This window comes from Protopterus annectens, chromosome 16.part0 (genome assembly GCF_019279795.1).
Source record: "Protopterus annectens isolate FY-2018-M chromosome 16.part0, PAN1.0, whole genome shotgun sequence".
In the NCBI taxonomy this organism is placed as follows: Eukaryota; Metazoa; Chordata; order Ceratodontiformes; family Protopteridae; genus Protopterus; species Protopterus annectens.
In genome coordinates this window covers 815,238,490-815,266,456 of record NC_056750.1, presented here as the reverse complement: position 1 = coordinate 815,266,456, position 27,967 = coordinate 815,238,490, and positions in this window count along the sequence as shown.

Here is a 27,967-nt window from a genome sequence, read left to right as displayed (position 1 = left end):
TACTGGTGTTAGGATGTATTTTTTACAAATCACCTATAGAAAGGATAGTCAGGTCACCATGAATGAAAAGATTTTTTGGGGTAAATGCCTACATGGAAAAAAAATGTCCTGTTTTAAAAAATAGAAATGTGTAGAGCAACCAAGCCTGGTTTTGGGCACGCATGTGTTCAGACAGGATGGCATGCATATGTCAAGATCAGGGAAGAGAAATTTTGCAGTAGGTATTTTGCGATATTTGACAAAAGCTAGGCAGAATTTTTGCCCGGTCAAATATTTAACAGCTCACAGATAGCAACATTTGATGCATCTCTGATGGTTTTTAATGCTAGGGGCATTAATAATAAAGTTTTTTTATTGAAAAATTTACTAACTTCCCACAAGGTTGATGTTGTTATTGTTTGTGAAACATGGTTAAATAACAATGACTGGGAACTTGTTCTGTCAAGGTATAAATATTTTTACTGTAACAGACATTCTAAAAAAAATCAGGTGGAGATGGATTAAAGATAATTATGAGACCTGTAATTATTACATGTTCAGTGATAACAGCAATACTATAGACTGTAATTGTGACAATAATGACAACCCTGGAACATATAACAATTGTTGGAGTGTATAGACCACCAAAGTCAAGTGCAGATGACCTAGAGGATTTCATACATTTCTTTCACAAAACAGAGGAGGGAAGAATAATATTAGCTGGGGACTTAAATTTGCCAGAAACAGACTGGAATAATATTGATTCAGCAGTGTTAGTAAGGAAATTATTCACAACATACATTCGGGAACAGCAATTCTTCAGACTGTAAAAAACCTACCAAGGAATGGAACATACTAGACATTGTTTGCATTCCAAAAGAAATTACTGTTACTTCAAGTCAAGTTTTACCACCATTGATGTGCAGTGATCATAGGGTTATAAAGGTTAATTTGTTGCTAGATAATTCTGCCAAACTGAAATCTAAACCAATGCACAGCAGGGTAATTACAGATTATATGAAATCAAAACTGTCACTATGTAAAACTGACTGGAGTGAGATGTTCACTGGAAAAACTGCAGATGAAATGTGGAAAGTTTTGAAAGAGAAATTGTTTGAGTGCAAAAAATCAAAAAATGTTTAACATCAGAATCTAGGCATACAACATCAGGGGGATATATTTCCATAAGAACAAGATATCTGATTAAGGTGAGAGACAAAACATATAAGAAATGGAAGAGAGGTCGAACTGCAACTTTGAAAACTGAAATAAACAAGCTGGACAAAGATTAAGCATAGTCTGAGACAAGATCAAGAAAAATTTGAAGAAAACGTATATAAAGATATTAAGCATAATAGGAAACCTTTTTATAGATACATAAGATGTGGAAAGAGTGAAGACACACAAACTGATAATCTATTTGCAGATTTTAAAATGTATTCAAAGACACAACAGATTATAGATATATTTACAAAATCGTATGCAAAACAGTTTGGCTCTACAAAAGGAGTAATACCTTGTCCTAGTGACATCCAGATAACCCCAGATACTGGTATCAAATTAGATTATATTGAAAAAGAACTGCGCAAACTGGATCCAAACAAAGCACAGGGAGGAGACGGAATTAGTAACAATGACCTGAGAACACTTCAGCAAGAACTTACGGTACCATTATATCTATTATTCACTAGGTCATATGAATATGGGGAGATTCCTCAAGATTGGAGACATGCGCTTATTAAACCTGTCTTCAAGGGAAAGGGGAGTCGGACAAATCCAGAGTCATATAGACCCTTAAGTCTACTTTCATGTTGTGGAAAAATAATGGAGAAGGTAATATTGGATAAGTTATTGTCAGAGCTGGATAGGTTGGGACTTGAAACCATATATCAGCATGCATATGTTGAAAACAGATCTATTACCACCTGTAACATGATGTTCTATAAAATATAACAGCTATGAATGAAAAATTGTGCTGTGATGTAATTTATATAGATTTAATTTCAGCATTTGACAGGGTCATACACAAAACACTGCTGAATAAATTAGTACAACTAGGTATTGATGTACTCTTGATAAGATGGATAGCTGCATGGCTTACAAATAGGACATGGCAAGTATCATATAGCAACTAGTCAGGTGAAACCCTTGGCTACAGTCAGGGTGTCCCACAGGGCTCTGTCCTAGGCCCTTACTTATTTAGATTGTATCTTTCAGGCCTAACTTTTTCATCTGAGATGTTCTACTGTCCATATGCAGATGACCTGAAATTGAGTAAACTGATTATGTGTGTTACAGATAAGGCACATCTGCAAAATAACTTGACTAAATTGACCATTTGGGCACAGGAGAATATTATGCTGATAAATACATCAAAAACTAAGCATATGAGATTCATGAGACAAAAATTGAAAGGTGAATATTTAAGACAGCACACAGTGATTGAAACTGTAGACTCCTTTAGGTACCTGGGTGTATGGGTAGATTCAGCTATGAGCTTTTCTAATCATATCAAACAGTTGGTTAATGATAGTTCTAGAACTATAGGCTGTATAAAAAGATTTATAAAGTCTAGGAAATCAAAAATGATGAAGTCATTGTTTCTTAGTTACATTAGACCCAAACTTGAGTATGGAATAACAATATGGAAACCCTATAAGAAAACAAGCCTGAATAAACTGGAAAAAGTACAGTGGAAATATACCAAGGGCATCCATGGATGTGAAAATTTAAGTTATTATGAAAGACTAAAATATTTGAACTTGTACAGTGTCTCTTATAGATATCTAAGAGGAGATCTTGCGTTTGTGTATGTGTGTGTGTGTGTGTGTGTGTGTGTGTGTCTGTGTGAAATTTCTTAAGGTTGGGACCATAAGATCAAAGTTTTGAAGCTTTGAAATATTAATAAAAAAATAAAAATAAGAAAATCCGTTTTTTTTTTCATTTTGCAGGGGGCATGCTCCCCTGCACCCCCTCACAACCCCGACTACATTTAAATGGTTCAACGTTTCAAAACATTGATCTTGTGGTCTCGACCATAAGAAATTGGTAGTTTTGAAACTTTGAAATTTAGAAGTAGATCAATATATGTATATATATATATATATATATATATATATATATATATATATATATATATATGTGTGTGTGTGTGTGTGTGTGTGTGTGTGTGTGTTTTTGTATGTAACGCGTGTCTGAGCTGTTGTGCATATTGAACTGGAGGCTGAGGCTCCTGTCACTAGCTCTACACGTTACCTTAGAAAAATCCTTCCATAACACTAACACTATTCAGACAAATTTGGCCTGAATATGCTAGAAGGGCTTTTTTTATACGAGCAAGAAAGTGTTTTTTTTTCCTTTTTTGGTATTCTTTGGTTTTGTTTTATATGGTTTCCATTAAGTGTGGCATTCAATATGCTTTCATCAATCAATAGTGATTTGAGGTTTGTGTATTTGGACTAGTTGCCATAATCCCAACTCTCTCTCTCTCTCCCTCCCTCTCTCTCTCTCTCTCTCTATATATATATATATATATATATATATATATATATGTGTGTGTGTGTGTGTGTGTGTGTATGTAGATCTATGTCATAACATTGAAACTTCATAACACTGAAATTCATAACTTTGAATCCATTTCACAGAAAACGCATTTCACTGGAAACATTCTCCACAAGAAATATAACCTAAAAACATGTTTTTGCAGGGGGCAAGCCCCACTGCACCCCCTATGTGGGGGGGCTTTGTCCCTCACACCCTCATAAGTTACATATTCTAACTCCATTGCTGTGGAGAAAAGAAAAAAATACCACCCACAGTGAATCAGCGCTCAAGAGCTAACATGGACACCTACAGATCTGGGGGTCCAACATGATGCTGAACATCGCAATTCGCACATACCGTGATCGACTAACTTCCCTAATAACGTCTATGATAAGAATTGACACTGTTGCATACTTTCTACACAATTCTATACAGTTCTACATGTTTCAGTGAAATGATTTTTCCGCGTTATGAGTTTTCAATGAAATTGGTTCAACGTTATGAATTTCAGTTTTATTAAGTTTCAGCGTTATGATATAGACCCATATATATGTATATAGATAAGTTTACTATCATGTACTCGACACACAGGTGTTCAAGTCCACCTGGGCGAGTCCTGCATTACGAACATTGTAATGTTGAAAATCGATGTTACCAGCTGCCCAGCCTTGCCCCCCTTCTGGACCCATGGTAATACTTGTTCCTGGGACACAAGCTTTAGGGAGTTTTGAGGTTCGGTATTTGTGTCAGGTATACAGGTATTCAGTATTCTAACTGCCTTTTGGTTGCATTAAGTTCTTGTGTTCCTCTCTCTGATTTTCCTGTAAATCCTCCCTACAAATCTTTCTGTGTTCCTGCCAAGCATTTTCTTAAATCCTTTCTGCTCCACAAAACGACGATCTCTTTGACTCCCATCCTTATACATTTCCTTAGCCTTCACCTCTCCTTTAAAAATCAGTGTGTTCATGTGCATGTATATTAAATGTCTGAACATAGCACATTTTATCAACACATACTTCACTGACACTGCCTGTATTCATGCAATGTCATACAAGTATAAGGGATTGTCTTCAGTATGTGAACAACTGTGTCCTCTACACTGACAAACAACATGTAGATTTACAAGTAGCTGTAAATATTTTCAAATCTTATGACTATGGTTGTACTAAACTTTGTAATAGAGTTTTAAGATTTCATTATCCACTCATATAAGTGCCATGAAGTATGAATGCATTGCTATATATATCATATTCCTATACCTGAAACCGAAAATTAACTACAGCAGCTAGGGATACTAATAGCTTCAGTACTGGAAGGGCAATGAATACCGATTCAGCCCTTTGTAATGTATTCTTCTTCTAACTCCGAAGAGCATTATAACTATTATTTATGCCCCAGGATTAAATAAACTCCATGTAGGCCCTGCGAGAAGCCTACACAGAGTTTACGTGATTGTGTGATGGTGTGTGGTGAGCAGCAGTGCACAATGCATATTAATACCGCACAGCACACCTAAGTTAGGTTTCGCAGCTGGCAACAGTGTTGGAGGCCAGAAAACCATGTAAGCAAATATAGATACAATTCTATATAAATCAGAGTACCTATGTTCCACGGATTTGCATGGAATGTCACAATGACCACCAGGGCTTCGCATATCTCCACAAAGGCCAATATAATGTGGAGGCACTTAACCAGAAATAGGGATATAGTTGCCACAGATGGCACTTAGAAATGTGGTAGAATGAAATTCAAACATATCTGTCATCCTCTTTGCACAAAATATGTGAACCAAGGCATGCATAATGGGGAGACAAATGCCCAAAATAGGGACAGATTTCTAACATTGCACTTCCAGACTTAGAAAGTTGATAGAATAATAGGTTGTACATTAGCATGAACTTTCTGAAGAGCATAAAGTTTGAAACTCATATGTCAGTCATCAGTTTCTGACTTCAGTCCACAATGACATGCCAATGATTTGCCAGAAAACCAAAATATTATGAGGAAAAGATCACAAATATGAGATAAAAACTGTACATGTTGCACAAATCAGGACAGTTGAGAGGTATGCATTCAAATGTGTGTAATATTGAGTAATGTCAGTCCAGAGATCATCTTAGTGGTATGGCAGAAAGGCAAAAATTTGATAAAGAAAACATCTGGACATCCTGGGAATATCTGGACACTTGAGAGGTATGAATGTGAAGTATATAGTCCAAACACAGTACAGGACAACGTACCTACAGTGCAGAATATTGTGATATTCCATTCCGGGCATTCTGTACTGAAACTGTGTTAATGATCTGTAATGGGACATGGACTACCATGTAAAATGATCACTCCAGGGAAGTGTGTGTATTGAAGAGAGACACACAGATGAATTGCAGGAATGAACACAGGTTAAGAGTACAGGTGAAACTCCCTCATGTACAGCAGAGGAGGGCATATCAATAGAATTTGGTTGTAGCAGCAACACCAAACACATAGCTATATGGTACAGTACAAACTGTACAGTGAAAATGTGTTGTCTGTGACTGTCACGCAAGGTGGCATAACAATTAGGAGGATGTCTATGTGAGATAAGCATCCTTACATGAATAATACAGAGGACATCTATCAGGGATCTGACATACAATGGGGGTAGGGTGCATATTGTGAAGCTGTAGAAACTAATATGTCTGAATATGAGTGTACTCTCAGAAGAGGTCCCCAGCAAGGTGGCCACAGGTAAAGGATCATGGTAAACATTACAAGAGCCAACCAAAATTATGGACAATATCAGAATAATAGCAACACTAATCCCATGCCTCTGATATAACACATGATGTGGAGTGATAAGAGATGAGTCTGCATACACACACACACACACACACACACACACACACACACTTAAACAACTATGATGATACAGCCATACTATAGGAGGGTAACCATGTACACTGTCCTGGCACTGTAATTTCTGCAGGAGGTGTTGGGAGGCACACTGGTATACCTGTGTGCGACAGTACAGGCAATACAGGCTAGTTGCCTTGTGTACATGGCATATAATATATATGGCATAATCCACACTGTCACGAATGATATACACAACATTAATGTTGTCAAACACCCATGTATGTAGTGTGTGCACAAGCAGAACAGGTAGTACACGTGCATCTGATGTAACAACTTGATTGGTGTTCCGCACCATGAGACAGTCATGTATATTCCACAGAAAGAATACCTATGTATGGACAATAATCTGTGTGACAGTGCACTGTGACAAAGGTAGTACACTTCAGTTACACATCACTGGAAGATGTGTAGAGAGATACATGAAGAAGGGTACATTGCACACAGTTATGGGTATGATGAAGGCTGGGACCATGATGATATTATGGCCCCTGATGTGCATGACCTTCACATACCCAGTACTTGTGTTACATTCAAGGGAGTAGTCAGCACTGTGACCACATGCTGGTGGATGTATCACTCCACTTACCATCTACCCCAGGACATGGGTCACATACCAATTGGTCTGATTATAGGGTGTGACGTCCACATAATACTTGGGTGGTGTGTTTACCGATTCAACAAATCCCTCCATGTTTCTTGTCAATGCAGGTGTTGTCATGGCTGTGGCAGCAGGTTATATTATAACTGTATTATACTAATATCACAGTTGGAGGCAGTGATTTCCCACAATTTGTAGTCCTTCAGGCAGCTGTTTGGACACAGCATGTGCATGTCATCTGTGATGTCATCACTTAACTAATGGGCAGAAAAGGGTCTCACAGACACCCCTGATATACCAGCCTGATCACTGGTTCTGAGATATGTCATGTCACACATTTCAACAAAGTGAGATGGCACATCTGTCATATACTGGGCTACCCATTTGGTGATATAGCTGTTTATGGCCACATATGACAGTGTTGAATGAAAACTTCAGTGTGGATTTGAATTAAATGCCTTGACCTGGTCAAGTTCCACAAGATGACACTGTTGTCATCATGCATGCTCTCGATGACCTCTTTCAGGACATCTATCAGATGTAACGGGCTTGATGTAGCATTAACAACTCACACAGGTCTGTGTCAGACCCCTGTAGTATTATTAGTGCACATGCAGAAGAGGTCCATGATGACAGGTTGGTCTATCTCACAGTCGAGGAGAGTCAGGATGTCTCTGTATATGCATGCATCAGGTGCTGCGCCCCCTAACTCAGGTGGATGTTGATGTACACCCTTGTATGGGAACATAGGCCAAGTGGAGGGTCTGTTGAATTGTGTATTCAACCATATCAGGAAGGTGTATGTGCTGAGTCATGCCATAGGTGATCTGTGATGTTGTCACAGCTCATTGATTCCATATGATAGGCCTGGATGAAGGTAAGACACTGCATACTGCCTATCTTGATCTGGCCTAGGGTTTGGACACAACCCCCCCCCAGGTATTATTGAGAAACTCCCAGCTGGGGATTAACCCTTACATCAGTTAATGGGGGACCAATTGGCTCAGTGACAGAACACATCATGTGAAAGTTGATGAATCAACCTGTACCAGTACAGCTGTCAACATTGGCAACATTGGCAAACCCCAGAGATCTGTGCTGGGCCCTTCACTGTTTGAACTGTACTTCTCAACAGTTCATTCTCAAGTATTTGGCTTTTGGCTTACCAAGTTTGCTGATTCTTTCCTATTGTGTGCAATCATTGAGTCCACCAATGGTGATAACATAGTACAGATGGAGGTAACATAGACAATTGAATGGTGACAAAGGCACACAATCTACTAATAAATGCAGAAATATGTGTTTGTAATGTTATTCATCTCAAAAGTGGAATTCCATGTTAATCACAGCATTGACAACAGTCCTGTTATGCAGAAACCCAGTGATGGAAGTACTGGGAACACAGTTAGATAGCAATCTGAACTTTGACTACCCAATGTCTATAATGGTATTGAAAGCGTATGTTGTGCACATCATAAGCCATGCCATAATATTGAGATCTTAGAATTGTATGACAGCAGTATAGTCAAACCTCATCACAATACCAACAGAGTATAATGCTATCTTTTTCATGTACCTCACCCGACCCATGTAGCAGCTGGAGAGACCAGAGGGCTTTCTCAACAATATAACATAAAGCCTACAAACCATGCCATGGTGTATGTGGATAGATTAAAAGCCATGTCACTGTAATCTTTATTCTATAGGATGAGGTGACTTCTGCCTCATTTCCAGGCCAGTCTATTATCTATTAACCATCAGCCCAGTCCCTACCCAAACTGCAAAAAGTCACACAAGAAGCCTTGTCCTCTGTTGAAACTTGGTTATCCGATGCCCAATTAATACTCAACCCAAACAAAACTAAACTACTCATCTTCCAACCCACCAAACATACTCAAAACAACTCTCACTTTAACATCACAGCAAAAGACAACACCACTATACACCCAACAGGACACACCAAATTGCTAGGAGTGGAAATAGAAAATAAACTAAAAGTTGACATTCACATATCCATGACCATAAAAAAGTCCACAAAAAACTAGGAGCATTATACAGAAATAAGCAACTTCTCACCAAAGCAGCAAAGATTACAGTAGCAAATTCCCAGCTATCTCCACCCTACTTTATGCCTCTCCAATATATACCAACCTAAGGCAGTGCAATCTAAACAAGCTAGAGACCTGCTACAACATAATCGCCAAATTCGCCACAGGCGCATCCTACCATAGTCACCACTGTCTCTAACTTGCTGAACTAGGCTGGCTTGAACTCCCTCACCTCCTTCAATGGTATCAACTCACACTCGCCCACAAACTAGTAAACCAGCCAGTAAATGTCCCATCCCTCCAGAATCTACTCCAACCCTATCGCACCACCAGACCACTAAGATCAGCAACAAAAATCACTTGCAGATCACTAAAGCCAATAACTCTGCTGGTAAAGCACTATTCTCTTGTGCCATAGCCAAATCTTGAACTCCCTCCCACCCACAATTACTTCCATACCATTATGCACCCACTTCAAAACTTTACTAAAAGCACACCTAAAAACATGCTGGCTATACCCTAGCAACTCCCACTCTAATATCACCCACCCCATCTAACCACTACCTTTCTTTCCACCCCACTAACTACGTTGATTATAGCAAGCTCTGACGCTCATAAGCCTACTACTTATTATATAGCAGGAACTTCTTACTGTAACAATTGTTAATGTCTGTTATGTACTTTGCAGATAAAGATTCTAGTTGTCTACTGATGTGCTATGTTCTTCATCTGTAACTGTGTTTGTAATTAATTGCTATGTTAATCAAATTGTTAATTGCTATGTAAATCCAATGTAACTACTGTCTGTATATTTTAATTGTGGAGCTTTTCTCCCTGAGCCTCCGCTGAAAATGGACCTATGTCCAGTCGGACACTCCCAGTCAACAAATGTAAATAAATAAATAAATATTACCCTGACCTGGTGGGAGTACTGCATATTCAAAAATCTGATATAGCTGATGACATCAGCAGTGTCTGAGGGGGTTGTGGGGGGCATAGCCCCCCCACCTAGTTTGGGTTTATATTGTCTTCTGGAAAGAGTTAGGCACTGGTGTTCTAAGTGTGCATGTCTATGGTTTAAAATGCATTATTTTGAAGCTTTCAGAGAAATATAATATAAAACCAGACTAGGTGGGTGGCTATGCTCCCAACACCTCCCAATGTGAGGGGTTGTGCCCCCCACACACCCCTAATTATTTATACTAACTCCAGGATCACACTACAGTAGGGAAAAGGTATATACCTTTTAGTTGCCTTACAGTACTCTACACAGTGCCAGTACTTCACTTCAGTGAAATGAAATTCAGTGAAACGAGTTTTCAATGAAACAAAGTAGACACTTGTGAGATGGTAAGCAAAGCGCAACAGTGGCAAGCAGTGAGGCATGACATAATTCCAGTTGCAGTTTCAAGGTTATTGGATGTAGACTGTTATGTATGCGTGTTAGGTAAATGTGAAGGCCATGCCAGTCCATATAGCAGAAATATACGTACAGGAATATAGTACACAGTATATCCACATTCATACATTTGATAATAGATGTGATAATACATAGGTACATACATAAATAACTGACACAATACTAGTGTCCTAGCCCTCATACATATAATTAATATCAGCTCCACTATGTCAAGTGTCATAAGTGAGAGTGGCTATAATGGGAAGTGAAACAACCGTAAAAGCATATGGAATATCCTATATTCAAACCCAGGATTATGTGTATGGCAATCCTACACGTAATTTGTTGCATAAGAAGGTTGAGAAAACACTAATCTATGTTACAGTTCATTGCTATAAACTGTAATATCACAACAGTGAAACAAAGGTTGCACACGCTGTACTAGAACCCAGGACCATCTGAACTCCAGCCCTATAGTTACATCTGCTGCCACAGGACTAGTTATATGACATTCCCTATTTTACATATCATTCTTAAGGTCTCACTGTTAACCACATTATGACATTGCTTCGTGGGTTTGTGCGATGCAAAATAGTATTAATTGAATCCATCCGGTTTCTGTTTTTGGATGTCTGGGTCCTGTCTAGCTAGTTGTCGGGTTTGTACAGTGCCACACTTCATGCAAATGAGATAAGCACAGCCAAATCTGACATCCATTTATCTCCATTTCCTGTTTTTGCGCTAATAGGTGCATCACACAAGCAATGCCCTCCCCCCCAAAAAAAAGAAAAAAGGGAAGAGGTACTTAAAATTAGGAAAAGCAATCTATGACATACACACTAGGAAATGTTAGTACACATGAGATATTACTACATAGGTCTGGATTTGAACTCTCACTCCAATGTACATTCAGAACACAGGATTGGTGCCTTATCCCTCTTTGTCACACAAGCAGCTTGCAGCAAAGAATTGAGCTCAGGCTGCACACAACCAACTGCAACAGCATCTACAGTGATATCAAACCATACAAGTGTTACTTGTACATTTATTAGTTTTGGATGCAGTACAACTAGTGATCACATAACCTATCATAATTATTGCTTGCAAATATACAGCTATGTCTTACATTTCTATGCTTGTTTGCTATTCTTCATTTATCTGAGCAGTAATCTGAGACATGCAGTGTGTAAGACATTCTATAACATTGACCTTAAAATGTGTGAGGATATTAAGTAGAAATAGTATCATATGCAGTTGCCAACAATTGAAGGGCAGTTTGAATGTTAAGGAACACAACTTGTGACACGTGTGCTGCTTACTTACATTTCCAACCTTACATCTAACACTCGATAGATCTAACCTGATACACCCAGTGGAAGTAAGGCAGCCTGCAGTGCTGATGTGTTTTCCTTCTCCATTCAGTAATAATTCAGAGTTGCAATCCATTAAAAACAAACACTAAAAGAGTGCCTGCACTATGTTAACATTTCCGACTTGTTTATGTTGGGAAGACTGCAGATAATGTTATTTCTTTAGGATATATCTGCACAGATGATTACTGAACTTCAGCAGGTATGCTTCCATTTGGTCAGCTACATGCTGCCTATGCTGAAATATATTTAAGAAAAATCTGAAGCAAAGGCATTTACATTTTTATTTGTATGCATTAGTTAGAAGTGCACTGATGACATGAGCATGTTTGTCAAGTCATTTCAGAGGTATACATGACTGCCAATACATAAAAATGGAATGCTATGTGATAAATATGTACAAATGTTTCAGGGACAGTTCCTTTGACAGCACTTTTAGCATTTCAAAGATGGTTTGTTAGCAAAATGTGTGATGTTCCTGTTCTTCTGGTGGAAGGAGCAAAGGTGAGTTACTATTACTGCACAAACAAGGATATGTTGCTGTTGTTACTCTCATTGTTTTGCATCCTGCCTGCTGTTCATATTTCAGATCTCTAGACTGTTTTATGTTTCTCCAGTGGGTAATACTGAGTGACTACCTTTTCTGTTTTATCTGAGAACATTTATTTTATAGTTATGTGATACTTATGTGTATTATCCTTCTGTTGTCTTTTAGGACACCTAGGAGTATGCCATCCAGGCATGTCAATCCCTGGAGATCCCACTTCACCGATGCTGAGATCCAGGTGATTGTGGATGGCTTTAGGAAACATGGCGCTTTTCTGCTGGAAAGAGGATGGGGAGATATGGCATATATGCTGCAAATATGACATCAACTAGTAGCTGACATGAATGCTGTGAGTTGCCATGGCAGGATATACAAGCAGGTGCACCACAGGGCCACTAACATGATCACATCTACACAGAGGAGAGCAGCTGCAGTGGATCATGACCAGATGGTTACCAGAGAAGGGCCTGCTAGGGAACCACCATAACATCCAATTAAAAGTCCCTGGCCAGTATCAGGGATTCAGACAGCTCCTAGAAGAGTGCAGTATGGCATGTACTGGATGTCAGAACAACAGTTTCAGAGACAGCAAGCATGTCCCAGGAGGATCTTCCAGGTAGCCTTTGGTATTTGAACAGCTGAATACTGTTATATAGTAAAATAAATGAAATCAAGAATTTACTTCTGTGCCACATCCCTTTTTTTTGGGGGGGGGGGTTGAAGATTGTTACAGTTATTAGTTTAGGTTGGAGTTATCAGCCACAATCTTGTTGAAAGTATAGTTAATGGACATATAAAGGGGTAAAAGTACTACCCTCTGTGTTAATGCTAATTGCGATGATGTTGCTCTTACCTCCTGCTTAATGTCTTCCAGGACTGTCTGGATTACAGAGGCAAATCTCTTCTGCAGATGTTAAGCCAACATTTTTATGTCAGTACTGCTGAGCAATTTAAAGAAATATTTTAGTACACGCTGTTGATGTCAGGCCTCTTGTGTGTATTGCTGTACTATCTGCAATAGTGGCAACACTGTTACTTTGTTAGCATATATTGCAGTATAGTAATGTAGGTATTAATTTATTCATGGCAGTGGGAGTGTGGGCCCTCTGCCACCTGATGTCAGTGTATATCAGCAGACTCTGATGATGACGGTGGCCAAACTGAGGCACAGTCAGGGGGTTCAGAGGTTGAAACTGACACTGAGGTTGACATACAGCCATCCCATGCAATTCCATCAAGCACAGCCAGTAAACCGACACCTTCCCATTCCAGTGAGGCCACAGATATTTGACAGGTGGAGGGCAAGGTCAGTAATTAGGTCATTAAGTGTGGCTACTGCGGCTTCAGTGCCTGTTGAGTCTGGCCATAGCCAAAGTGTGGGCAAGGTGCCATGCAGGATGGTTGATAGGGGTGCTCAGAGAGGGCCTGCTGTCCCTCCTCCATCTGGTGCCTCTTCATGTGCCACTCAATGTATGTTTAGTGCCATCATGGAGACATGGGACATGTTCCCATAGGTGCTCCAGACAAATACTCAGGGTTGTAGATGTAGCATATTCTGTCATGCATAACTGCCTCCACCATGTTGTTGATTCAATGGTTCAGATGAATGACAAGTTTGAACAAGTGGTGTCTGTGAAGGAACATCTGCTGGGAGGGGAATGGCATGTACATGGGCATAGGTCAGCCACATCATCTGCTGTCAGCCAATGTGGCAGCACCCAATCATGCTCTGATAGTGGCAGTACATCCACTGCTCCTTCAGTGGGTGTGCTGTCCACACCCAGACTTGGCAGGTCATGGGTCATGGTCATGGGCATCCACATGAAAATAGCTCTTCCAGCAGACATCAGTCATGTTCAGGTAGCAGCACTGTATCTAACCATGGGCATGGATGTGCCAGTGCAACTCCTGGCAGAGCCAGTTCTCATGGATGGAGACTACAACAATGAACTGCCACCTCTATCATACACTGCTCACACCTGTCTGACATACCAAGGCATACAGCCAGCACACTGCTTGGCTGTGTTCATGCAGACACTCACACACCAATTTCATCTGGAGGACCCCTACAGATACACATGCACAACAGCTACTCATTTTGGCTCATTGGCCATTTGTTGTGTATCCAACTGTCTGTCTGTCTGTCTGCATCTCTTTCTTACTCACATGCACTCACCAGCCTTTTGTTTCAGCCTAAGCTTCCTGCCCCCCACACAACACCCTGTGCAAGTGATGATAACAGTGCCATATCCCTGTTTTCTATCTTTTGGATTCAGGGATACATAAGCTTTGTGTCTGATGTTCAGGGTGTACAGCTAATTTACTGCTTAGTATATCTGCATTTGTGGTGTTGAACTGTTAATTGTACCTTTGACATTTGTTGGCCTTGGAAAGTTAGACAGTTGATAGCATCACAATTTTCCAACTTTATAGTGAATGATCTTGTGAGGGTTGTGAAGTCAGAAACTGCAATGTGCATCATTAGTTTCTAACCTCTCGCTGTAATGATTTTCCAGTACAGATGTATGGTGCTAAACTGAGAGCATGCAGTGATCATTTGTGCTTTGAGAGGTATGATTGTGTGAATCTTTGATGCCTGAAGCCTATTACTTATTAATGGACACATTTAAGTCAGATAAGTGTCTGCTGTCACATGTTAAGGTACTTTCTGTACAAATCTCCCACGTTTTACTTGCTTACTGTACCAACTAATGAAATACAAGGATATGCCACACATTCATATTATTAAACAATACACTCCAGGTTCAGGACTTAACTTGCACATGCAGCAGTTGCCACAGTTTTAATTCAGTAGCACATACAATTCCGCTGTGGTGACCCCTAACCGGGATAAGCCGAAAGACACAACAACATACAAATGAATTAAAGCAGCAGTAGCACCTAACATTCTGTACGTGTAGCCTCCTTTCTGTGGTTGTATTCCAAAAGTTTTGGAATTCGCAGGAGAAACCAGGATGGAGCCTACACGGATGCTTTATACCTTGTTGAATAGCTCCACCATGTTGGATTGGTTGATTAGCATGCAATTCAGCTGCTTATGCTGTAATTAGTATGCCATGGCATTTACCTTGTTTGTGCGGGTGTGTGTGCCTCTACACATCACTTACTGAATCTAAAACTGTCTGCACCTGTGTGCGCATCACGGGCTTTATTGAATCTCCCAGATGGTCTTAAGTAGATTACTAGCAACGTTTTGCAATTTTTCAGTGAATTAAACTGAAATAAAGTGATTGATAGAATTTAAAATAAAGAAGATTTTATTTAAAATGTATAATAATTCCAGACCAATCCCCAGTTTTGCTCTTTTGCAGACTATATTATACCTCTCTCCCAGGTAGCTAATAACCACCTTGCTGTAGTAAGTGTTATTTGAGGCAAATGAAGAATAAATCTTTTGTTTGTTTTTTTTTAATGAAATAGTATGCCAGCTTCATATTGCTCAGTTCATACAGCTTGACTAAGTTCTGTATCACATGATGCCTTTATAAGTAACAGCATAATACAATAAGAGTTTTTGTACATTTTTGTCTAAATAGAAAACACAAAAAATATCAAAGTGGTGATTCCTGATGTTGTGTGAAATCTCATTGTGATACAAAATGAAATGTGTATTAACCAGGATGAGAGTTCTTTATCTTTTAAAAGCGTTAGTGGAATGGTTAACATTTTTAAACAATGAAAGGCAGATGCTTTGCAGTGCTATGTAAGAAAATGGGAGACTACCACAACTGCTGTATATAGTGGTGCATTTACTGCCCAGGACAGAGTGCTGATTCAGTTTCTTGGACTGTAAAATGTTAGCTGCTTTTTTACTACTGACCGTGGCTCTGCCTTTATCAAAGATGTCATTGTTTCTGCAGTTTGTGTTGGCATGCTTGTCACATGTTTTGAACGTAAGAATTAGACTAAATTTCTCACTATAAAGTTGATAAATAAACATGATTTAAACATTTTGACCCAAGAGCCAGCTGAGAGCCTTAAGATGAGAGCAAGAATGTATCATTCCTCGTGCCGGAGTATTTTCTGCAGGAAAAATTAGCTCGCTGTTGATAGGGCTCAAAATGCTCTTGAACATTAGAATGAACTCAGGAGGGCACCTAATGGAATATTTCCCTAAATATCAGCAAGATGAGGGCAGCCACTGAAAAATAAACCATTTCCTTTTTAAGCAAAAGGTCAGTGACAACTCGCCATAAAGAAATCAGACATGCCTCACTGAACTTGTGCCCAGCAGTTGTCACTTGGTCAGTTTGGCTGGAAACGGTATATGAATTCGTACAGTTACAGCACCATGCAATAAAAGTCTTCCATCCATTTGCATCAGCCTGCACGTGAATGTAGCTGCAGTGAAACATAAGTCATGCCTAAAAAATGATGCAGGTCATGATGAAGTTTCCACAGTACAGTCCCAAGTACAGCAAATGTCTATAAAAAATAGACCTGTGTGCTCCCTGGAGGGCAACTATTAAAAACTCATTGTTAACAGTCTTATCATGGAAAGCACCCCACCTGACATTAAATAGCTAACATTATATATATGTATATATATATATATAGAGAGAGAGAGAGAGAGAGAGAGAGAGAGAGGGAGGTCATTCATTTGGATTGTTTAAAATCATTTTGCTGTACTTTTCTATTATAAAGACAAAACATACTTCATTATATTTACCAGTGCCGGCTAATAACTGCAGAATCTAATGTCCTTTAAATTAACTGTTACATTTTTAGGTGGTGCTGTTTTTCATTTCATCCCATTGCTGTTTTGCACGGTATGTGTACTGAATGGTGCTACTTCAGTTAAGTAAGAGAAACAAGTCTATTTCTTTACAAAAGATGTAAATGGTCTGTGCCACTATATGCCACTGAGCTTATGTTTATATGTAGTGGAGGTCACCATGGCAACATCTGACAGCCTCCGATCTGGGGTAGCTTGCATAGCTTACAGAAGATAAATCTAGCAAAGCTTACAGACGATAAATCTGGTATTTCTCACCTTCCTGTTATGTACTCTGCTAAACTGTTATTATGCAAAAGCACATAGTGCAAAGTCTAAAGAGCAGTGTCATTTCCTGTACTTATCTGTAACTACTGCTCTAGCAGATGGATTCCAGTACCGCATAATGGATACCTCTACAAGACCTGCAAGAGTCTTGTAGGGAGTAAAAATAAAGTGATACAAATACTAAAGAACCATATAAGTGATGAATTAGACCCTGTATAGACAGAGGATTCTGATACTAAGACAAAAAACTGCCCACAAGAGAATAGATTCCAAGTGACCCTATGCCTTCTGACCCTAAGTGGATATAGGTATGTATGTATGTATTTATTTATTGCTTAATTCATACTTTTTCCTCTAAATTATTAGCATATCAGAGCAGATCATTTTGCAGAGTTAAATGTTTATATTGTTTCATTTTCAAATCCCATGTACATACCGTACTAGGCAGGCCTAGCAGAACATCAACACACATCCAGTGAGCTGAATCAGCAGCAGACTTCATGAGCTGCTTGTCATTTGCAGTACGATTTCTGATTTCCAAAGCTGTAGATCAAAGCTAACATTTATGTAACTCAGCTGTGCATGCACTTGTAAACATTCTTGCCATTTTTTTTTTCTTGGTGGAAGGCAAGTCCCCTCTGCACCCCAAGGTGGGGGGCTCTGCTAATTATATATAGTACCTTTAAGATCGCACAATCCCCAGGGAAAGGGAATATTTCAGAACCTGGGGATTGCCATTCTATTACATCCGTTGACCATCTCTACATGTCGACCTTTTGAGGTTGATCAATCAGCTATTGACATTTTGATCTATCGATGTAATGCAGTGCAATATATATATATATATATATATATATATATATATATATATATATATATATATATATATATATATATACAGAAACACTTTATAACCTCGAATTACTGAAATGTCGAATTTCAGTATCTAGAGACTATAAAGCCGAATGTTAAAAATAGCGAAAGGTCATAATCCTGAACTTGAATATATGTTGAATTCGCGGTTATGACCTTACGCTGCATAATGTCCAGGTTTGTGTTTTGATGGTGCACGGTGCCATGTGTGGATGTAGGTGTTATGTCAGGTAAGTGTTTTCTAAGGGTTTTGAGTGGGAGTTAGAGTGTGTGTGAGTGTGCTGATGTGTTTGATGTGTGTGTGAGGGGTCGGAGAATGTGCGTGTGTGAGTTGGCTTTTGTTTTGTGTTTGTGCGATCTCGGAGTTAGTATATATATAAGTAGGGGGGTGTGAGGGGTGCAGCCCCCCACATGGGGGGTGCAGGGGGGCTTGCCCCCTGCTTATGTGTGTATGAGTTGTGTATGTGTGTAGTTTTGTTTGTTGTGATGTGGGTGTTGTGGTGTATGTGTGGTATAGTGTGTGCGGTTTTTTCGGTGTTGTGAATTTCGTGTTTTTTTTGTGTCGGTGTTTTGTGAAATCGGTTTTATAGTCTCGAGATACTGAAATTCGATATTTCAGTATTTCGAGGTTATAAAGTGAATCTATATATACATATACACACACATATACACACACATGTGTGTATATATATATATATATATATATATATATATATATATATATATATATATATATATAGATATATATATGTGTTTGTGTGTGTGTTTGTATATACATATATACATACATAGCACGGGATGATAAAACAAGCTACAAATCTATATAAGACCACAGGCATCCCAAACTATGCAGAGATTTTAGGAGACATTTCAGTAGATATACTTCACTCAAAATCTTGTTTGTGACAGAAAGATTAGCAAGACTTAGGAAAGAAAAAGCTTTAAGCAGCTTGAAGTATACATGATATAACTCTGGTTCAAAACAAACAAACAAACAAACAAAAAAAACAGGAAGTGTTATTGGGATCAGGCAGTGGTGCCCCCTTAGGATTTATAAAAATCAGTTTAAGCTAAATCACAGAAGGAAGGAAATGAGAAGTGTCCATTCAATTACTGTGCTTTTCTTACTGAATAAATAACTTGTGCATTTATACAGTTTGCTGTTGTCCTTGTAATTAACAGTCACACTCATCTCTATTTTATACCACTGTTTTCTCAGTTTGTAGCTATTCAGTTTATATATAACCTCCTGTGCCAAATTTGAAAAGCCAAATAAACGTGAAAGGACCAAAAAGCAGTAAGCCCACAAGTAAAGCATTTTTCAGTCAGTAATACTAAAATGTCTAGCAAGCCCTACATTTTTTCACTTGTACAGTAGTGGAAGTGTTTGTTAGTCTCTGTCAGGTAAGAAGTATAGTCAAATACCTGCTGTTGAATATTGTTTTCCATGCACATGACCTCCATCGTGTGCTCCTTATACATCTCTCTGTAGGAACCCCATTCTATAAACATAATCTCTAGGGATACTTTCCTCTAAAATGCATCATCCTCAAAAAAAACATACCTTTCCTCATAATACATGACACCTTTAGCCAACATCAACCACATACATAACTTCACAAGCACACATACACATAGGCACAAACAGACAGGACTGGATTCATAAAGGTTACACCTCATGGTAACCCTTTGCTATTCAGAGCCATCCATAATACATTGCTATTACACACAGACATGCAGCACCACAATGAGCTGTCTCTGCAGCCATGCTATATGCTAATGAGGCAGTCTGGGGGACTGCAGTATGCTAATTAGCCATGTACACCACCCCCACACAGAACTGCCTCCCTGAAGGCATTTACATAGTCATGTAGATAAGCACAGCTACTACTTGCATGTTGCTGTAGTGAACACAGCTGAAAAGCTATGTTCATCCATTATAATAGAGGTAATTACTAGAGAGTTCAGTGGTAAGGTAGGGTTAGTAGATATATGCACGGGCGTATGTGAAGGACTGCATGTGTGAATTTGTATATGTGTGTGTGTGTGAGTGTGTGTGTGTGTGTGTGTGTGTGTGTGTGTGTGTGTGTGTGTGTGTGTATTAATGATTGGGTGATTGTATGCATGAATGCCTTTGGGTAATGAAGGGGCTATTTTGCACATGATTGAGTGTGTGTGTGTGTGTGTGTGTGTGTGTGTGTGTGTGTGTGTGTGTGTGTGTGTGTGTGTGTGTGTGTGTGTGTGTGTGTGTGTGTGTGTGTGTGTGTGTGTATACACATATATATATATATATATATATACACACACACACATATATATATATATGTGTGTGTGCGTGTGTGTGTGTGTGTATATATATATATATATATATATATATATATATATATATATATATATATATATATATATATATATATATATATATACATGGCTAAATGGGTGATTTGAACATACATGCCATTGGGTGAGGAGGGGGCTGTTTTGCACATGGCACATGATTGAGTGTGTGTGTTTGTATGTATGTATATGTGTACATATAAATATATATGTCTATATATATATATATATATATATATATATATATATATATATATATATATATATATGGATCTATTTTGATTCAATGAAAGTACATTTCTTTCAAACGTACTTCCGAATTCCCATTTTTCCAAAAGTGCATTTACTTGAAAATGCACTTTTGTGAAATACAAAGCAACAAAAACCACAAAAAAACCCACAAAAAACAACAGTAAACACATTTACACAAGGGGGCAAGCCCCCCTGCATGCCCCTCATCCCTACTACTAATATATTCTAACTTTGAGATCGCACTACAGTGGGAAAAGGGATCACTCCCTTATCCCCACTGTGCAGCGATCTGCAAGAACAACCTTGTGCTATTTTCGCTGATCTGTTTTTTTCATGAAAGTGCATTTTCAAATAAATGCATTTTCAGAAAAAAGGGGTTGGCTAAGTACGTTTCAAAGAAACGTAAATTTGTTGTGTCGAGGTAGACCCATATATATATATATATATATATATATATATATATATTTATATTTATGTGTGTGTGTGTGTGTGTGTGTGTGTGTGTGTGTGTGTGTGTGTGTGTGTGTGTGTGTGTGTATATATTTATGGCTAAATGGGTGAGTTTGTACATGAATGCCATTGGGTGAGGTGAGGGCGTTTCGTGTGTGTGTGTGTGTGTGTGTGTGTGTGTGTGTGTGTGTGTGTGTGTGTGTGTGTGTGTGTGTGTGTGTGTGAGTTGATGGGTTGGGGTGGTTATCATACTTACACACATTGGGTGGGGAGAACCACTACCCACTAGAGATAACACTTAAAAGTTATGACTGAGCATCACTAAAAATAGGAATCAGGGGGTAGGGGAGCCACTAGATACCAGGGATAATTCACCTGTGCCTTAACAGCACTTTAACAGCAACATGGTCATTGGAAGACACTAGACACCAGGGAGTACTTAGCAGGAAATTATGTGGTAAACAAGAATATCTGGCATTAAAATCTGACTGCAATCTTCCATGATTATGAGCAATCAAAAGCAACTCTCATACAGACAAGAGCCCTCTGATTCAACTAAAGAATAAACTAAGAGGCCTGATAAAGTCCAACAAGGCCAAGTACACGGTCAGCATAGCCTACCAGCAAAGAACAATCACAAGGCCTTCTTCAGCATGATCAAAAGGTAACACTCAGCATTCTGCAGAACTGCTGGTAAATGGCACAACCTTCACTGACCAGGGTGACATAGTGAATCTACTGGCTGATAAATTTAGCTGTAACGTCAACCCCCATTCCCCCCATTACCCCCTGTGAAATCCCTTCTATCATATCCCCCCAACTATTAACAAGGAGCAAGTCCTGGTGGCACTTCATAAGGCCAAAAACACTGCTTCAGGGCCCTAGATAATATCCACTGTTGCCTACTAAATAGCCTAACGTAAGACCTAGCAGGACCACTTGAGGCAATCTTCAGCTACAGCCTCAAAACAGGTTGTGTCAGGTGAATGGAGGGCCACAATGGTTCACATCTCCATAAGCGTGGGCCATCCACCATCCCTGTAAACTACAGACCCATCGGTCTGACAAGTGTGATATGCAAAGTCATGGAATGATCAGTAAGGGCATTGGCAGCCTACAGACACTGGACCCATCCCAGTTTGGCTTTGATAAGGGAAGGTCTTGCCTATTCAACCTGGTAGATTTTTTTGTGAGGGTCATTAAGGCTATGGATGAGGGAAAAAGGGTACATACCACCTACTTTGACCTGGCCAAGGCATTCGATACAGTATCCCACTCAGATACTATGAACTTCCTAAGGCCAGTCAGAGCTAGGCATAAATCCCTGTATAACTCACTGGATTGCTGGCTGGCTCACAGATAGGACCCAAGAAGTCAGGATCAGTGAGTCCACCTCCAATAGAAGAGCACCCCAGGGCACCATATTGGGTCCGCTCCTGTTTGGCATCTATTTCTCAGATGTAAAGGCTAATGTCAAAGGACTCTGATTCATGAAGTTCACAGATTACTGCAAATTGGGAGCTATCAGTGATTCCCTTCATAACAGTAACATTCCACAAAAGGGTCTAACACAAACAAACGACTGGTACCAAAGGCTCGGATTAAAAATCTACATGAAGAAATGAATTATAGTGCCCTTTGGAAAATTATCCACCCAAGCTAACTACTTCATCAATAAAGCATTCTTAAGAGTTGACCCAATAGTTAGGGAACTAGGATGATATGTAGACAGCAATCTGGCCTTCAACCAACATACAGCCAAGATAGTAAGAAAATCATTCTATATCACCAGCCTAATAAGCAAGGGTATAGCATCCACGTCCAAGGAAGTTATAGTCCCAGTCTACTCAGCCCTTAGCAGACCTTCACTCAGTACAATGCCCCTAGTCCCAGTCTACTCAGCCCTTAGCAGACCTTCACTGAGTACAGTGCCCCTAGTCCCAGTCTACTCAGCCCTTACAGACCCTTCACTGAGTACAGTGCCCCTAGTCCCAGTCTACTCAGCCCTTACAGACCCTTCACTGAGTACAATGCCCCTAGTCCCAGTCTACTCAGCCCTTAGCAGACCTTCACTCAGTACAATGCCCCTAGTCCCAGTCTACTCAGCCCTTAGCAGACCTTCACTGAGTACAGTGCCCCTAGTCCCAGTCTACTCAGCCCTTACAGACCCTTCACTGAGTACAATGCCCCTAGTCCCAGTCTACTCAGCCCTTACAGACCCTTCACTGAGTACAATGCCCCTAGTCCCAGTCTACTCAGCCCTTAGCAGACCTTCACTCAGTACAATGCCCCTAGTCCCAGTCTACTCAGCCCTTACAGACCCTTCACTGAGTACAGTGCCCCTAGTCCCAGTCTACTCAGCCCTTACAGACCCTTCACTGAGTACAATGCCCCTAGTCCCAGTCTACTCAGCCTTTAGCAGACCCTTCACTGAGTACAATGTCCCTAGTCCCAGTCTACTCAGCCCTTACAGACCCTTCACTCAGTACAATGTCCCTAGTCCCAGTCTACTCAGCCCTTAGCAGACCCTTCACTCAGTACAATGCCCCTAGTCCCAGTCTACTCAGCCCTTACAGACCCTTCACTCAGTACAGTGCCCCTAGTCCCAGTCTACTCAGCCCTTACAGACCCTTCACTGAGTACAATGCCCCTAGTCCCAGTCTACTCAGCCCTTACAGACCCTTCACTCAGTACAATGCCCCTAGTCCCAGTCTACTCAGCCCTTAGCAGACCTTCACTCAGTACAATGCCCCTAGTCCCAGTCTACTCAGCCCTTACAGACCCTTCACTGAGTACAGTGCCCCTAGTCCCAGTCTACTCAGCCCTTACAGACCCTTCACTCAGTACAATGCCCCTAGTCCCAGTCTACTCAGCCCTTACAGACCCTTCACTGAGTACAATGCCCCTAGTCCCAGTCTACTCAGCCCTTACAGACCCTTCACTGAATGCAATGCCCCTAGTCCCAGTCTACTCAGCCCTTACAGACCCTTCACTGAGTACAGTGCCCCTAGTCCCAGTCTACTCAGCCCTTAGCAGACCCTTCACTGAGTACAATGCCCCTAGTCCCAGTCTACTCAGCCCTTACAGACCCTTCACTCAGTACAATGCCCCTAGTCCCAGTCTACTCAGCCCTTAGCAGACCCTTCACTGAGTACAGTGCCCCTAGTCCCAGTCTACTCAGCCCTTACAGACCATTCACTGAGTACAGTGCCCCTAGTCCCAGTCTACTCAGCCCTTACAGACCCTTCACTGAGTACAGTGCCCCTAGTCCCAGTCTACTCAGCCCTTAGCAGACCCTTCACTGAGTACAATGCCCCTAGTCCCAGTCTACTCAGCCCTTACAGACCCTTCACTGAATACAATGCCCCTAGTCCCAGTCTACTCAGCCCTTACAGACCCTTCACTGAGTACAGTGCCCCTAGTCCCAGTCTACTCAGCCCTTAGCAGACCCTTCACTGAGTACAATGCCCCTAGTCCCAGTCTACTCAGCCCTTACAGACCCTTCACTGAATGCAATGCCCCTAGTCCCAGTCTACTCAGCCCTTACAGACCCTTCACTCAGTACAATGCCCCTAGTCCCAGTCTACTCAGCCCTTAGCAGACCCTTCACTGAGTACAGTGCCCCTAGTCCCAGTCTACTCAGCCCTTAGCAGACCTTCACTCAGTACAATGCCCCTAGTCCCAGTCTACTCAGCCCTTAGCAGACCTTCACTGAGTACAGTGCCCCTAGTCCCAGTCTACTCAGCCCTTACAGACCCTTCACTCAGTACAATGCCCCTAGTCCCAGTCTACTCAGCCCTTAGCAGACCCTTCACTGAGTACAGTGCCCCTAGTCCCAGTCTACTCAGCCCTTACAGACCCTTCACTGAGTACAGTGCCCCTAGTCCCAGTCTACTCAGCCCTTACAGACCCTTCACTCAGTACAATGCCCCTAGTCCCAGTCTACTCAGCCCTTACAGACCCTTCACTGAGTACAATGCCCCTAGTCCCAGTCTACTCAGCCCTTACAGACCCTTCACTGAGTACAGTGCCCCTAGTCCCAGTCTACTCAGCCCTTACAGACCCTTCACTCAGTACAATGTCCCTAGTCCCAGTCTACTCAGCCCTTAGCAGACCCTTCACTGAGTACAGTGCCCCTAGTCCCAGTCTACTCAGCCCTTACAGACCCTTCACTGAGTACAGTGCCCCTAGTCCCAGTCTACTCAGCCCTTACAGACCCTTCACTGAGTACAGTGCCCCTAGTCCCAGTCTACTCAGCCCTTACAGACCCTTCACTGAGTACAGTGCCCCTAGTCCCAGTCTACTCAGCCCTTACAGACCCTTCACTGAGTACAGTGCCCCTAGTCCCAGTCTACTCAGCCCTTACAGACCCTTCACTGAGTACAATGCCCCTAGTCCCAGTCTACTCAGCCCTTACAGACCCTTCACTGAGTACAATGCCCCTAGTCCCAGTCTACTCAGCCCTTACAGACCCTTCACTGAGTACAATGCCCCTAGTCCCAGTCTACTCAGCCCTTACAGACCCTTCACTGAGTACAGTGCCCCTAGCCCCAGTCTACTCAGCCCTTAGCAGACCCTTCACTGAGTACAGTGTCCCTAGTCCCAGTCTACTCAGCCCTTACAGACTCTTCACTCAGTACAATGCCCCTAGTCCCAGTCTACTCAGCCCTTACAGACCCTTCACTGAGTACAGTGCCCCTAGTCCCAGTCTACTCAGCCCTTAGCAGACCTTCACTCAGTACAATGCCCCTAGTCCCAGTCTACTCAGCCCTTACAGACCCTTCACTGAGTACAGTGCCCCTAGTCCCAGTCTACTCAGCCCTTACAGACCCTTCACTGAGTACAATGCCCCTAGTCCCAGTCTACTCAGCCCTTAGCAGACCCTTCACTGAGTACAATGTCCCTAGTCCCAGTCTACTCAGCCCTTAGCAGACCTTCACTCAGTACAATGCCCCTTTGGCATGTACCTCACCAAACATTTGCAACAGTTGGAATACCCTCAAAGGTTCCTTACCAGAAGAATCCATGGAATGAATACCCTGTCCTACACAGATCGCCTTAAGGTCCAGTCTCTGCACTCAGTCTCTTACAGATTACTGAGCAACGATCTATGTCTAAGCATATAAGACATTCTCAGATGGAGCTATTGAACATCCTCAAAATAAACAGCACCAGAAACACTAGATCCACTAGATCCAAGGACCTAGACATGTTGGGGAGACTGATATGTGTCTCAAAGGATCCCAGGACTATGGAATAAGCTCCCTATCTATATGAAACAGAGTTCATCCCTGACACTACTCAAAACAAACCTTGATCATTGTTGGATAATTGCAAATTCACCCTCAGTCTGGCCCCTGTGTCTTTGATGGGCAGAGGTAAACAGTAAGTAAATTAATCCTCAACTAACATACCTCCCAAACATAACCCTTAACTACCTCTTTACTAACATACCCCACCATATAGGCATCCAAGGAACTCAGGGACAAAACTGGGTGGGGTTGCACAGATAGGCTTTTAAAGACCCTGATGGTCATTAGCCTATTATAAACCTAACAAACAAAGAACCTCACTTGTGTGCCCTGTTCAGTCACAGCCTCACCTCAGGCTTTGTCCCTACCAAATGGCGCACTGCTACAGTCATCCCTCTCCACAAAGGAGTAGCGACTACAGACCCTGGGAACTATCTCCCCATTAGCCTGACGAGTCTGATATGCAAAGCTATGGAGTGCATCATCATGGACCTAATAAACAAGGATATAGGGAATCTCCAAACTCTGGATCCCACACAGTTTGGTTTTGTGAAGGGTAGATCATGCCTGCTCAACTTGGTCGACTTCTTTGAGTCAGTCACCAGAGCTGTGGATGAAGGCAAGGTGATTCATACAGCCTACCTTGATCTGGCCAAGGCCTTTGATACCATTCCCCACTCTGGAATCAGAGAAAAACTCACTAAGCTTGGCATCAACCCCTATATCACCAGGTGGGTTGCAAACTGGCTCACAGATAGAACCCACAGTGTGAAAGTAGCTGACTCCAAGTCAGACTGATGATTAGCCACAAGTGGAGTCCCACAAGGTTCAGTCCTGGGTCTTCCACTGTTTGGTATCTACTGCTCTGAAGTCCAGGCCAACACGAAGGGACTCTGGCTGACAAAGTTCACAGATGATTGCAAGTTGGGAGCTATTATTAACTCTCCAAGTGATGTTGACATCCTACAGAATGGCCTCAGTGTGACCGACTGGTGTCAGAACCATGGCCTTAAGCTCAATGCCAAAAAATGTGTCATCATCCTCTTTGGAAATATCTGGTTCCCATGAATTACCACATTGATGGTAGTCCACTGAACACAGAAGACATTATAAGAGATCTGAGAACACAGGTTGACAGCAACCTCTCTTTTGAGCACCACATTGTCACTGTGGTCAGAAAGTCCTTCTATGTGGCACATCTCATTACTAAGGGTTTTGCATCCAGGAAGAAAGAGGTCATTGTCTCCCTGTAATCTTCCCTCATTAGGCCAATCATAGAGTACAATGCCCATTTGGTATGTACCTCACTAGACACCTGCAAGAACTGGAGAGGCCACAAAAGTACCTCACAAAGAGGATCCTAGGCCTTAAACACTTGTCCTATATGGAGAGACAAAAAAC